Genomic DNA, 16,359 nt, shown 5'->3' with positions numbered 1-16,359 from the left:
AGACAATGGGCCTTTCTCAGAGGTTCACACCTCTGAGTCAGCCTTTCACTCACCACAGTGAGCGTCTAAAAAGAAAGCAGTCTGAGGTCTTCTGCATAAGCTCCTCCAGGGGTCTGGTTCCACAGCCAAGTGTCTTCACTCCAAGTCTGAGTGTCCGTCTTCCAGTCTCTCCTCTGAGTTACTCTTCTTTACTCCAAGCCCAAGTGGCTGATCTTGATTCCAGTTTAACTCAGAGTGACTGAATTTTGATTGATCTCTCCATCTATCTAAATCCTTGTGTGCCTCTGTTTCCTCTATTTAAAGATCTTTTTCTCTTGTCCCCTCCCCTAAATTTTTACACCTACCAATCATAGCAGATGCTCCTCTCCAGCACTGCCCACTCAATGTATGAAATGGGTGTCATACCTTTTGTAGTTAGTTAACACCTTTTTGTAGTTAAAATGGGTAGATCTACTTTAAATACTGAGTTAATACTTTGGGGATTAAAATCTAAAAAAAGACAGGGAATTATAATTTAATCTTCACAATAAAGGAATAGCTAAGTACCTTCTTTGTTACAATCAGGGAAGAGCCAAATCCAATCTTCACAGGCCTCAGTTTCCTCATCTGTTGAATGAGCTGGAGAAGGAAATGGCGGACCACTCTAGTATCTCTGCCAAGAAAGTCCCAAATGAGGTCAAACGTGCCTGAAAAATGCCTGAAAGACAACAAATAGGTCAGGCACTGTGCCAAGCACTGATCTCGTTTAGGAGGCTCATACAGGTAAAGACACCATCTTTTCCCAGATCTATGGCACAGGGAGACAGGCAGGGAGGGTCAGGATGGGGATTTGGGGCTCAGGACCTCTGACTCTAGAAGAAGAACTCTCCCCCATGTTATCTCCTTGCCAAACCACTGAAGCAGTGCTTTTAGTTCTGGAAAGCACATTTTAGAAGGAAAATGACAAGATGGAGAATATATTCAGGAGTCAAGCAGGTTGATGCCATCCGAGTATCACCTGGGGAAGGCCACATGGCACAGTGGAGAAGTTGCTGGGCTGGGAGTCAGGGAAATACGGGTTCAAATTCTGTATCAGACTTTGACTCGCTGTGTGGTTTCAAGTAAGTCAAATTCCTCTTTTGTACTTCAATTTAATTTTATCTGTAAAATGAGAGAGGTGAGCTCAATGAACTTGAATATCCTTTCCAGCTCTCCATCTATGATTCAGTGAAAGAAATGGGAATGGTGAGCCTAAAGACCAAAATTAGGGAATGAGTTCAAGTATTTGAAGGGCCAGCATTGAAAAAGCTGGTCTGAATTGGTTCTGGGGGTAGCATTTAGAACAAGGGGAGAATGTTAGCAAGAGGACCATTGGCTTAACAGAGGGAAGGATGTCTGGAATATTCTTTTTACACCAAAGGATGCTGGTTTGCTTCAGGAAGTATGTGTTGTGCTACCCGGTAGTTTGCAGGTAAAGGGCAGCCAGTAGATTTTATCTCCCCCTATTATTAGCCTGTGAGCGCCTCCAGAGCAGGGATGGGATTTTACCAATGTTCTTGGCATCCCAATCACTGAGCACAGTGCCAATAAGTGTTGACTCACTGACACTGTAAAAGGAAGCCACAGTTGGATACCTGAAGTATCAGTCCACCTCCCATTGTCCTTCCTGCTCAAAAATTGATGGTCTTATAATTGGGTGGCTCCAAGAATCTTCTGATGCTGAGATTTGGGGCACGTGGCCCCATTTGGGGAACTGAAGGGGATAGTGGAATGGAGAAGAAAGTTTCCCCGACCTTGAGGAGCTTGTCTAATATATATATATATATATATATATATATATATATATATATATATGCATACATTTACATATATAATATATAATATATATAGTAAAGTCAAATATATATATATATATATATATTCTGACTCTAGAAGAGGAAAATATCCATTCTCTCATGCACATACATATCTGTGTATACATATACATATATATGCATGTACATATACATATATCTATATATTGGGGGTCACTAGGTGGTAGAATGGCTAGAGGGCTGAACTTGGAATTAGGAAGACTCATCTTCCTGAGTTCAAATATGGTCTCAGATACTTCCTATCTGTGTGACTCTAAACAAGTCACCTAACCCTATTTGCCTCAGTTTCCTCATCTGTAAAATGCCCTGGAGAAGGAAATGATAAGCTACTTCAATATCTTTTGTCAAGAAAACCCCAAATGGGGTCACAAAGACTCAGACACAGCTAACAAATGACTGGACAATGACGAATCTATCTTCCATCCTTGTGTTGTCCCTTCAATGTCTGTAGGTGTCCAGGGGGAGACGGGAATCTGTGCCTTTATAGGAACTTAGATTAATGACTCCAGATATGATCCAAGAGCCTAGATGGACACACACTCCTTGAAGATCTCTATCCACTAAAGGGTCAAGGGTAGAAAATAATTAGATAGGACACCATCCATGCCTCAACTCTGCTATTCTTCCCTTTGCAACAAGCACCTTCATCTCCCTTATGTTTGCTTTGCTCTTCTCACCACATTCTCTCTCCCTATCAAACATGGGAGAGCTCTATACCAGACATCGATATCCCTTTGCCACTGTCTAACTCTGCTCAATTATTTAGAAAAAGAAAGGTTTGTGTTATCCAGCTGTTTTCAGGAGCCTGGGGAACATGGCAGCATCCAAACAGAATCTCCAGCTTGTGGCAAAACTGACATCTGGATGCTGTTACTTCTGTCCTCATCCTCCTCTGGGCTAAGCACAAGCTAAAGGAGCACAGCTGAGGTGATGCACCTCAGAGGAGGGTGTTAGCAGCAAACACAAACTTGGAGGACCTCAGATGAGACTCAGTCATGGACACAAACCTCTGTTACTCTCCCCAAAGCTTTTCACTCTCTTTGGAATTGGTTGTCTGGTCGTACAATCAGGTCCATTAATTCTTCATGGCCACTTTTTGGGGGGTTTCTTGGCAAAGATACTGAAGTAGTTTGTTATTTCATTCTCCAGCTCACTTACAGATGTGGAAATTGAGGTAAAGAAGGTTAAGTGGCTTGCCCCAGGTCACACAGCTATTAAGTGTCTGAGGCTAAATTTGAACTCAGGATTTCCAGCCCCAGCACTCTATCCACTGAGCCACCTAAATACCCCAAAGTCTAGTTAGACCAGTTGAAACATATTAAGATTTTGAGGGTCAGATAAATGATGACTGAAGCAATGTGTCTCTTAATGTCTGACTCTGGATGTTAAAATCATACTCCAATAATGCAGATCGGGTTCTATATGAAGCTTAAATCAAAGAGTTCTGGAACTCGGTGCTAAAATTCCTTGCATTTGAATATGAAGAATCAGTATTGCTTTCTAGAAAATGTAAATGGGCAATCATAAAATAGCTGCCTTGATAATTATGGTGCTCCTTTTCTTAATATTAGGCTTCTAAGCACTATAAAGAGTTTCTTTTCCCTCGGGTGAAAAATTCTTTTCTAAAATCCAAGCTTACATTGATGTATAAAATCTCAAGGGAAATTAATCAAAAGCCCTGTTGTTTTCTTTCCTCTTAATACTAAGGCTAGTCCCTTGGCTTTACTCAAGTAATTAACATATAAGAAAACTCTGTTGGGATGCTTGAGCATGTTATAGCTTATTTTCTTGCATACCTATACACATTTTTAATAGATGAATGAAAAAACATTTATTAAGTATATACTATGTGCCAAGCAAAATGATTGGGGTAAACTACAAAAGCCAAGACAACCTCTAAGTTCAAGAACCTTTCATTATAACAGGGGGAGAGATACTGGAGGCCAGGGAATGGCACTTTGGTCTGGAACTTTACAGGGATGGTAAGTGGGGCCAGAGTGGAACAGAGCGACACACTCTAACTAGGAGGAATTTCACAGGTGTTTAGGTCATGGTAGATAATTCTTGGTTCCAGAACAGGAGAAATGGGCAGGGGGGTGAAGAGGCAAGGGCCAGCACTACCTGTTATGCCATTTGTCCAGACTATCATATGAAGTGAGAACAACTAATATATATATATGTATATATATATATATATAAACTAGTCCATCTTGTGTATACAAATATGCATAGACATGTATACTGGTGTGCATATATAGAATCAGTGTTCACATATATGTTCATGGACATATGTTGAATATGTGGAAATATCTGTACATATATGTATTTGAACATGTAATGCATTAATGATACCCATCACCTATTATGTATGTTTGTGAATACATTCTGATATTGATACATGTGTGCATGCATGCATTGCAGATACTATAATGAGCAAGGAGATGATCCAACAATTGAACAAGAGGAAAGGAAAACAGGCTGGACTGATTATTTCATGATTTCCAGACTTCTCCACACAACAAAGAATCATCTTTTAAAAAACAAATGAACTAGAGCTTAATGGCTCTGAGGTAGAGTTGCCAGTCATGGAGTAGCCATCTCCAAAGAACTCAAGCAAAGATCTTCCAAAGACCAATATAGAGGGACAAGCTAGCTATGAGTAGGCTACCAAATATTAGTAAAGGAATATGATGCAGAAGAAGCAGCTCATAGAATATGGCCAAGAAATGCATGATCAGAAGATAAGATTGGCTGGGAAGAATAAAAGAATGGGGGAATGTCTGATTGTTTGCACATGTGTTCAGTCCTCGGTTACTCATGTCAAAAAACCAAGAGGAAGGAATCCAGCACCACTGGATGGATTTTGATATTTTTGAAGGCATTTGACATGGTCTCTTCTGGATGTTTTTCTCTTGCTGTTGAATGTAGGCATGACTACAGTGCCTCTGGGAGCTTGGGAGCTCACATGGTCTATCCATTTATTTCTCTAGGAGCATTGTGTGGCCCTTTACTACTTGGTATCAAGAGGACATTTGAGCACTGGTCATATCTACTGCAACTTTAAGTCTTAGTGGTTCAGTGGGTAGAACACTGGAAAGTCTGTCTCTGACACAGCTAGCTGTGTGACCATATCCAAGTGACTTGACCATTCTCAGCCTCTTTCTGAATCTGAATAGTAGGGATAATAGCACTTCCCTCACAAGGTTGTTGTGGAGATCAAATGAGATGAAAGATTTCTAGCCATTCTTAGTTATATCTGACACTTTGTGACCCCTTTTGGGGTTTTCTAGGCAAAGGTACTAGAATGATTTTCCATTTCCTTCTCCAGTTCATTTTATAGATGAGGAAACTGAGTCAAACAGGATTAAGTGACTTGCCTAAGGACACACTGCTAGTTTGAGGCTGGATTTGAACTCAGACAGATGAGTCTTCCTGATCCCAGGCACAACCTTATCCATTGCACCACCTAGTTTCCCCAATGTGTACTAGCAGGGGTCAGGAACTAAAGTTTGAAGGGCCTAAGAGAGAGAGGGGACAGATAAAAAGAAGCATGACTTCCTCTCCTAGGTAGAGCTACACAAGGGAAGGTGAGAGATTTGATCAAGGTCCAGAGCTGAAAAGGTAAAGATGAAATCCCCTTCAGTCTCTGGTTTTTGTTTTCTTCCCTTGATAGATATTATCCTGATCCCCTTCATACAGAATAAGATGTTCAATTTCTTCTGGATTAATAAGATCTATTTATTATTTTGGTATTTAGGAATGGTAGGTTTAGGGAAGGGGGAAAATTAGGAAGTCCCTAATTCTATTTTAACCTAAATTCCCTTCGAGGGTTGAGGGCTCAGGTCTGGGGACCTGAGTCCCTGAGGAGATTATGGAGTCAGGCTGTTGTATTTTCCTGATATGGAAAAAAGTACAGTTATTGAAGAGATCAATTGACAGTCTTCTTGGGTGGATAGTCTCTTATCTTTCCCAAAGGGAAAATGTCTCTATCCACCACTATTGAGGAAGGATGACTAATCTGATTTCTTCAGATAGAAGAGGGATCACAACAGGTTGAGCCCAGCAAGATGTTCCTCTCTGTTCCAGCTCCAAAAGAGAACCCCTCTCCAACTGTTCATCTGCTTTTCTTGGCTAGAGGTTCTAGTCCCACCCCCCATTGCCAGCAAAATTCTATTCTCTTCCTGATAAGGTTTCCTTGCAAACTAAGCCCTTGCAATGCAGACTGCAACTCTCATCTCCAGCTGAAATCATAAAGCACTATAGAAATGCTAGTGATGGTAATTATGGATGATGATGGTATTGTAGCTAATACTATCCAAATGAGATCAATTCCTGCCCCTAATTCTGGAGAACATTACTTATTGATTAGTGGTCATGTTTGTCATTGACCAAGACACTTTGCATCCCACAGTGACTCATTTTCCCTATGATAATGTCACAAATACAATGCCTTGCACATAAAAATCACTTAAGGCATGTTGTTGAATGAATGAATAAATTAATGAAGTTCAACTTGGATGCCATGTTCTATGTAAAAGTTTCTAGTTTCCCTAACTTCCTCTTATTTCTTAAATCTTCTTTGAGCCCTTTGTTTAGATTTCTCTTTGCTGCTATCATCTTTTTAACAGCATATTTACTTGTGTGCCATTGGTACATATCTCTTTAGATTGTAGGCTCCCTGAGGGCTGGGAACTCTGTTGTTATTCATCTTTGTAATGACAGCATAGGAACTACCCTACTGCCTGTGGATCTGTACAACTTTCTAGAATACTCTGACCTCTTCAGGGATCCACTATCCATCAAGATTTTAGCACGAAGTCTTGTCTGTAATAGCAATAACTTTTACTACCACATACATAGGACTTCAAGGTTTGGCATATAGTCTACCTACATTATCTCAGTTTTTTAAACCTTTACCTTCTATCTTAGAATCAATACTGTGTATTGGTTCCAAGGCAGAAGAGCTCTAAGGGCTGGGCAATGGGAGTGAAGTGACTTGACCAGGGTCACATAACTAGGAAGTATCTGAAACCAGATTTTAACCAGGACCTCCCATCTCTAGGCTTGGCTCTCAATCTACTGATCCACCCACCTGCCCCCACCATTATCTCATTTGTTCAGTATAATGACATGAGGTAAATTCTATGGGGATTATTGTGCTTACTTTTCAGAAGAGGAAACTGAAGTGTCAGAGAAATCAAGTGATTTGCTCATAGTTCTCTAGCTAATAAATGTCAAAGTCAGGAGTAGAACCCAGATTTCTCCTGACTTTAAGTTCAACACTTTCTTTTTCTTTTTTTTCTTTTCCAATCAATGTCATGTTAACTTAAATTCCTCTTTTGATATGTGATCTTGTCAGTAGAAGAGGGAGACCATAGGATTAAGAGATGGGAGGCACCTTATGGGCCATATGGTACAATGTTTTCATTTTACATTTGAGGAAAGCAAGAGAGGTTAAGGGACTTATCTAGGGTCACACAGGTAATAAGCATCTGAGAAGGCACTGAAGCCAGGTATTCTGGACTCCAAGTCACCAAGCCATGCTACCTTTCAAGTCATATTATGAGATAATTTGACCATATTTTTCATCAATAGAACATGAAAGGTTAGAAATAATGTAATGATTGTTCCTTTTGTGTGCACAGATAGAAAATATGCAGAATAACAAGTAGAAAAGACATTGCTTATAGCTCCCTGCCCAAAGAACTCTCTAAGGCATCCTACTGTTCACCCATTGAGGGTTCAAAAGTCAGATTGGGGATGCAGAATTGGCATTTTAATAGTTTGCAGGAGCTGTAATCTCATAGATGTAACCGAGCTATCACAACCCCTGCACATTTCTCCTCCTATGTTATTCTTGAACAATCCTCTGACAGGTTTTCCTAGTAGTATTCTTTATGTGCCACTTCTCTTCTTCAATTATTGGTTGTCATTAGATGGTTGTCATTAGATCATAGAATTAGAAACAGAAAAAAATCTCAGACACTTATTTTACAGATAATGACACTGAGACCAAGGGAGGACAAGTGACATGGTTAAAGTCACACACAAAGTAAAGAGCCTCAAAGGCAAGATTTGAATCCAGGTTCTTTGACTATATTTCATCATAGTCATGATCATCATTATCCAATTCTCCAGTATTGCCTCTTGTTGTTGCTTTTGTATTGTTTAGTTGGTTCAGTCATGCCTGACTCTTTGTGATCACTTTTTGGGGTATTCTTGGCAAAGACAAGTAGTTTTCTATTTCTTTTTACAGTTCATTTTTACAAATTAGGAAAATTGAGGCAAATGAGGTTAAATGACTTGCTTAAGGTCACATTTTTAAGTGTCTGAGACTGAAGTGGAATTCAGGTCTTCCTGACTCCAGGATTGGTGCTTTATCCCCTGTGCTATCCAGATTGTCCTTTTAGGGACCCTCAATTTTCATTCTTCAGAGATCTTAATGTTTTATAACTCGTGGCCAGAAAACAACACGGGACAACATTATTAAGATGTTGGGCCTTTGTTTCAGGGGGAAATAAAGGTTCATCAAAACACCTAGAGACTTTCTAAAAGACAATACGATCTATTCTCTCCTTCTTCAATCCAGGACCATGCACCATCAACCATCTTCAGGGTCTAGCGAGGATATATCTACTAGCATACTCAATTTGCAACCAGACAAATCACTATTTGTAGTCTGCTAGAATTCACTTCCATAGACTATTAGGCTGAACATTTTAACATTTTTATAGATGCCTTTTATTTAAATATCATATCCCTGCCCAAATACCCTCTTTCTTCAACTTCCCAATGATTTTTCCCTTGTATCAAAGCTTAAAAGGAAAAAGAAAAAGGAAATTTCATCACAACTAACCAGCACATTGGAAGTCAGTCAATAACATTCCATACACAAAGTCATCTACCTTTGTAATAAAGGGACAGAGACTTTCCTAAATCTTCACTGAGAAGAAACCTAACCCCTTTATTTGCAGTTTTCAATTTCCTTTCATTTTTTATTTTTTACACTTGAATTTTTGTAAGTTCTTATGCTACTTTATACTACATTCTACCTTGGGATATAGGAATATCCTGATGCTTCTCTGACTTCTTAATAGTCATTATTTATTAGAGTGCCTATAGTTATATTTAGGTACCAAAATGTGTTTTGTCATACCTTAACAAAAGTAGAAATACAATTAGTAAATAACTAATCAATCCCCATGCAGTTTTTTTGTATAGGTGGCTAGCTGGCACCATGGACAGAGTCCTGGCTCTATAGTCAATAGAGAAGAACTGAGAGCAAATACAACTACTTCAGATGTTTATTAGCTGTGTGACCCTTAAGTCAGTTAGCTTGGATGCCTCAGTCTCCTCATTTGTAAAAATGGAGATAATAGTAGTATTTATTTCTCAGTTGTGAGGAAATAACATTTGAAAAATATTTTACATATTTTAAGTGCTTTTTAAATTCTAGCACTTATTATTTTTATTGGTATCATTGTTACTGCTATTGGTTGTTGGTAGTGACTAGTGCTTTGTAAATTGTTTTACATTTATTAACTCCTTTGATCACTTGATCCAATCAATAGACATTTACTAGATTTCTAGTTCTTTAAACCTCTAAAAAGTAATACTATGAGTATTTTTTAATTATGAGAACTTTCTCTCTTTGGGGTATATACCTAACTGTAGTATCAATGCGCTAAATGATAAAGAAATTCTTGTTACTTTTGTAACATCCAGGAATTTAATTAGTCGATGCTTAGAGTGATCAACTTGGAATTAAGAGTCATTTCTTAGATACTGAGTAGCTACGTAACTCTATATGAGGCATCTAGATTCTGTAATTCAGTTTCCTCATTCTGTAAAATGAAAAGAATGGACAACAGAGCTTCTAATTTCCCTTCGAGCTTTAAATATTTATTCTATGATCATTCTAAATCAGTGATGGTGAACCTTTTGAGATGGAGTGCCAGGCTCTGACCCATCCCACCTCCCAGGGAATGAGTGCCATGCCCCACCCCTGCCCCCTCTTATCTCCTTGGTCCCCCCTTTAACCCATACAGGGGAAGGAGGAAGCACTTCCTTTGAGCTGTGCTGAGGGGCATGGTGTTGAGAGGTATGTGTGGAGAGGGGGAGGAGAGTGGCTCCAGTGCTCTCCTCTCCTCCAACTATGTTCCATGCTGTGAGCTATGTTCCTCTAAAACCCAGCTCCTCTCCCACTCCATCATGGGAATCACCTTTGCCACAGACTCAACATACTGCCATCTGTGCTGCACGCTCATGTAGCAAGAACCATCCTCCTTCCACCCAGCACCTTATCCCAGGTAGGAGAGGGAGGAAGTGCTCCCATTGGGCTGCTGGTCAGAGAGGCAGTGATATGAGAAATGTCCTCAGGAGCATGGAGAGGGGGAGGGGAACAGCTCTGCACTGAGTCTCTCTGGCTTTCTAGTAATGAACTCTGACAAGTGACTATAGCACTGTGAGTCATACTTGACACCCATGACATAGGTTCACCATCACTGTTCTAAAATGGATTTTCAGACTACTTGGACCAATTCACAGTTCCACCAACAGATTATGTATGCCACTTTCCCCATAGCCCTTCTAATATTGACCACTTTCAATTTTTTCTATCTTTACCAATTTGCTGTGTGGGAGGCAAATGGGGCTTAGTGCTGTTTTGATTTTAATTTCTCATGTTTTTAGTGATTTGAAACTATAATTTACATAATTGTTAATAGCTTGAATTATTTTTGATAATTGTTCATATCCTTTGAACCATTTTGGACAAGCTTTTACTCTCTTAGGAATTTTCATTAGTACCTGTGTGCTTTGGATATAAGACCTTCATCAAAGATATTTAGTGCTAGTTATTTTCTAATAAAACTTCCCCTTTTATTCTAGCTATATTAATTTTGTTTATGTAAAAGCTTTTCATTTTTATGCAACCAAAAAGTCCATTTTATCTTTTGAGATTGCTTCAATTACTTAAATCATTTAGAATATCCCTCAACCATTATTATGAAAACTACTTCATCTTATACTTTTTAAACTTTTTTACAGTCTTACCCTTTTATATTCAAGTAATACATTTATGTGATGTGTAATATGCTTTGTGATTTTAAGATGTCGGTCAAGAATTTATTTCTGCCATCCATTTCCCAATTGTGTCAGGAAAATGGAGTAGCTCTTCTTGGGCTTGTTGGAATTCATTTTCCAATTTTGGATTGCTTAAGATCTTCATTTTATGTTCCCTTAATTTAGGTACTTTAAAATTTGGTAGGTAATGATCCATTTCCATTAAATTCTCAGTTGTGCTATCATAATATTGTGCGTTGTAGGCTTTCATAATTCCTTTTCATTTCTTTGTTGTGATTTTACCTTGTTTACTTTTAATTTTTGGTAGTTTAATTTCCTTCTTTTTCTTCTGATCAGGTTAACCAAAGATTTATTGATTTTTCTCATTTTTCAAACAATCATCTCTAAGTTTTTTTATTATTTTTAAAGTCTTTCTTTTTTGCAACTTACCTATTTTAGGCTTTATACTTTTGAGTGAGGCTTTTTTCCTGGCTTTTCAATTGTTCTTAGAGGACTAAATGATTTTCCTGGCTGAAGAAAAGCAGCCATTTATGATAAAGGCAAACTTATTTTTAAATTATAATTATTATTTTTACATTTCACTGTATACAATGAGAAACAATGGGGCAAGCATACAGGTGGAATCCCAGAGAAACTATGACAGAAGAGAAGCGTCTGAGGGGATATATAAGGACCCAGCCTTGGTCCGTTGTTGTGGTCTTCATGTCAGAAAGAGTTGGAAGGAGATAGAAAATCTAATTGAGTGACACTTTCCTAACCTGGAACCCAGCTAATGACAGAATCCAGGCTGCCTCACTCCTTTTGCATAGGATCCCTCACTAAATAATGTCAGACCTCTGTATAGAAGAGGGTCAAATGTTGTGTAGGCAGGGAAAGGGAACATTTGATTTGTTTCTCCTCACTCACAGGCAGTGAGGCATCAATCAACAATACTTCATGAGAAATAGAATTTTCTAGTTTGGAAATTATCAGGGCTAGATTTCAGATGGGGTGGATCCTAGAAAATTGTCAAGGAAGGGGGAGATATCAGGTCAGAGTAGGAATATCTTTAGATTATATTGCATTAATAGGTTATGTTCACTTTCAGGCCAACAAGGATTTTTATAGGTTGCTCTATTTGGGGGTTGATGTAATTACCACAGTGTCTTGTGCCAGTAGGAAAATCCAAAGGACTTCAAAACTATAGGGAAATTTGGTGCCTCTGGGGTATCTCCTCCATGATGGTGGTGGCAAATTCCTCTGCCCAGAGTGTGAGTTGTATATTGTGTTTCAACTGATATTTATAGGAAAGGATCATAGATAGAACAACAATGCCATTGTTGTGGCATTTTCAAGGTCTTGAATAATTTTACTATATGTATGAATCATCTTGTGGAGAGAAAGCTTTAAGGTAGCATTTTACACTGTTATATCAAATACTCTCGTTATATTAAGCAAAACACAAGATCAGTTGGGTCATGTATATGGTTCTTCAGCTTTCAGTCAATGTGAGATTATTAGAAAACCATGGTCTGCTCTATAAAAATGTTCTAAGAAAAGTTACAATTTCTCTTTTCATATCAAGGATTTCCTCAATATGCATATAGATTCTTTTCATAGAGACATGTAGAGATAGGAAACTAGGCTTACTGATATCGCAATTGCTTTAAAATGTTTTGTGGATGCTTTTTGTCTTTATAGGACAGTGATTCTTTCCCCTATATATGCATTCCCCTCCCCTAAACAATAAAGCAGAGATGTCTGATAGAAAAACCTTGTCTGAAAGTACATTAACTATTCAATTAGTTCCCCTCTTTTTCACCACAGGGTGTAGAGATGTTTCATTATCTCTTCTCCAGGAACTTTATTGCTTTTTCCATTACTCAGGTTCAACTTTGTTTAAGTGCAATTTTCATTAATATCATTTAGATGTACATATCACTCTCTCATTTCTGCCAGTTTTTTGCATCAGTTCATACATATCTTCCAATTAAAAAAAATTACTCATATACTTCATTTTCAGTTTCACAATTCTATCATGTATGTATATATCATGGTTTATTTAACCATTCCCCAACAGATAGGTACTGTGCTTGTTGCTTGATCTTTGCTAACAAATAATATTGTTATAAGTATTTTGGCAAATATCTCTTTATCTGGCTTTAACTTCCTTAGGGAATCTGCTGAGGAGTAGGTCAAAAGGAATGGGTAATTTCATCATTTTTTCTCAGATAATTCCAAATTGAAATACAGTATAGTTGGACCACTCTGAAGCTCTACCAACAGAGCATTAGTGTACCTACTGTCTCATATCTCCTCCATTAATTGTTCTTATATTTTTCAACTTTGCTATTTTTTTTAGCTGAAACACTAGGGCAGATTAAATTTTTGTTCTCTTCATGTCAGTGATTTGGTGCATGCTTTATTATTTTTCCTTACTCCTTTGAAAGGTTATTATAAACACATATTTTGGGAGAATGACTTTTGGTGTTGCATATTTGTGTTAATTTTGGATATCATTGTTTTGTAAGTGATATTTGATGCAAATAGTTTTCCTAATCCATCATTTTTTCTCTAGGCTATTAAACTCATTTCTCTATTTTTTTCTTTTCTTGATTTCACCATCCTCAAAGTATTTTCTCCCATAAATTTATCTTCCTTATTAAATCTCACACTAGATTCATGTCATTATGGTTCTATCCACATCCCTTTATTCCATTACATTGTGAGCTATGATTTGAGAACTTCTATTTTGTCTTAGTTGACTTCAGAGTTCAGGGAAAGATCCAATTTCAATTTTCCATTGACCTTCCTTTTGTTAAAATTAATTGTGATTAGACTCTGAATATTTCATTAGGTGGTTGCCTGGGATTTAATTTCTCAATCCTGAAATGAATTACTAAAGTAAATAGAATTTATGGTAGTTTATTTACAATAGAGGGAAGATATTAAGGAATGAAAGAGAGAGAGAGAGAGAGAGAGAGAGAGAGAGAGAGAGAGAGAGAGAGAGAGAGAGAGAGAGAGAGAGAGAGAGAGAGAGAGAGAGAGAGAGAGAGAGAGAGAGGAAACTCTGGCTTCCTCTGAGCCAGGTAGAAACACTAAGGCACTAATCAGGGAAAAGAGTTTCAAGATGATGGGCCTTTCTCTGAGGTTTACATCTTCGAGAAAGGCAGGGTCACCAAGTCAGCCTTTCACTCACCAACGGTGACTGTCTAAAATGGAAAAGCAGTCTGAGGTCTCCTGCACAAGTTCCTCCAGTCCAACTTTGAGTCCAAGAATCCTCCATCCAACTTGAATATAGAATTGAATATCCTCTTCTGGCCTCTGAGCCTCTTTTTAAAGATCTTTTTCTCTTGTGTCACGTCCCCTAAATTTCATGTCGACCAATCAGAGCAGACGCTCCTCTCCAGGACTGCCCACTCTTTAGTTCACACCTTCTTTGGTTAGATTATACCTTTTTGAGTTACTTAATAGCTTTTTTGGTTAGTTTACCTTTTGCAGTTACTTAACACCTTTTTGTAGTTAAAATGGGTAGATCTACTAAAAATACTGAGTTGTCACCTCTTGGGGATTAAAATCTGAAAATAGATTGTGGATTATAATTTAATCTTCCCAATAAGGAAGAGCTAAGTACCTTCATTGTTATAATCAGGGGAGAGTGAACTCCAATCTTTATACTCTGACCTGGACCATAAAAGAATTAAGCATGCCACAACTAGATTGGACCTCTATGGTAAGATATTGCAATTCCTGCTTATTAAAAAAAAAAAACTGAAGCCCAGAGAAGATCGGGGATTAATTCAAGGTCACATTAGGTATTAACACTAAATCTTGGACTTGAACTCATATCCTATCTTCCTGTTCACTGTGCTTTCCACAGTATTCTGGTGTTTCTCTACTTCCCAGAAAACTTTTCCATTCACAAAATCTACATTTATTTGTGGTACTGCCTGGAATATGGCTTCACTGTATCAGGAGCTAATGGGGTCCTGTTCAAGTAAGCATTAGAATAAATCACCTCTGACATCTCTTTTATCTCTGAAATTCTATGAACTGCCTAAATTCATAGGCTAGCCTAAATTTAAGTAGATCTCAATCCACACTAAATTGAAATCTACTTAATAAAAATACTCCAAAATTTACTTAAATTCCCTTTTTGGCATCCTCTTCTACTGCTTCCTTATCTTTTGGGCATGGCTAGAATAAAGCTAACTTTTTCTTGATAAGCTCAGGAGAGAGAGCCTATGAAGACCCAGTCTAGTCCAATCTACTCCAATTCAATCCAATAATCATTTTTTAAATGTCTACTATGTGGAAAACAAAATGCCAGGTGCTTGGAATAAACAAGCAAAATGAAAATCAGTGTATACCCTAATGGATATATCCCTAAAGGGGCATAACAGTTCCATAGATGCTGTAAGCATAGGCATGATAATGTATGTCCAGTGCTTGACACAGATATAGGGGAGGAATAAATGCTAGTTGCCCAATTAACTAATAATTTGAGGAAGAGAAGACATGGGATAGGATAATCAGGAAAGTTTTCCCATTGGAATGGTCCATAGATTGAGCCATGATATAAGCTCAGGATTCTAAGGGTTGGAGAGGAGAAGGGAATGAATAAATGTACAAAGAAAGGAAGTGGAACACTCACCAGAGGAGGGGAATAGAAGATAGTCTAGTTTATCTGGAGTATAGTGGGTATGAATAATGTGCACTATTATTGGAAATGTTGTCTAGGGTCTGTTACAAGTGAATCACTTTAAAAGACTGATATATATTAATTTAAGGTCGCCAAGGAATCAGCTATGTAATTCCTAAATGAAAAACTCAAGTCAGCCGTCAGCCTTTTTTGGAGTTTAATTACAATAGGAGTAAGAAAGGAATTAGAGATAGAGAGAGAGAAAAAGGGAGAGAAGGGAATAGGGCTTAAATACCCCTTCTGTTTAGGCTGGGCCAAAAGGCCCAAGCCATTAGATAGCTGGGGCAAAGAAAAGAGATCAGTCCCTATTACTCACGTGTCCAAAATGGAGAAACAGTCTCAGAGGCCCCCATCTTCAGCTTCCTTCAGAGCAAGCCTTCTCAGAGTCCACTGCAATCACCCTGACCAAAACTCCTCAACCTCCTCCAGTCTCCAGACCCTCCTATATTTAAGGAAACCATCCAAGTTCCTCCTCCCAGTTCTCCCATCTACCAATCACTGTTCATCAATTTCCCTGTGCCAATGGAGGCTCTAGCTTAACCTAGGACCGCCCAGAGGTTTCTGGCTTTTGCACATGTCTGTTGAAGGTCATATTTTCAAATGATTAAATCTTTACTCCTTTGCTACAGCCCTTTCTAAATCCTGTTAACTTGAGTATGGTAGAGATTGGAATAATTAAATTTTGATCTAGGCTGCAGCCCTTACTCAATCCTATTAGGACTGAATAGGGTGGAGATTTAT

This window comes from Monodelphis domestica, chromosome 1, assembly GCF_027887165.1.
Source record: "Monodelphis domestica isolate mMonDom1 chromosome 1, mMonDom1.pri, whole genome shotgun sequence".
Classification (NCBI taxonomy): domain Eukaryota; kingdom Metazoa; phylum Chordata; class Mammalia; order Didelphimorphia; family Didelphidae; genus Monodelphis; species Monodelphis domestica.
Note: the sequence above shows the minus strand (reverse complement) of the source record.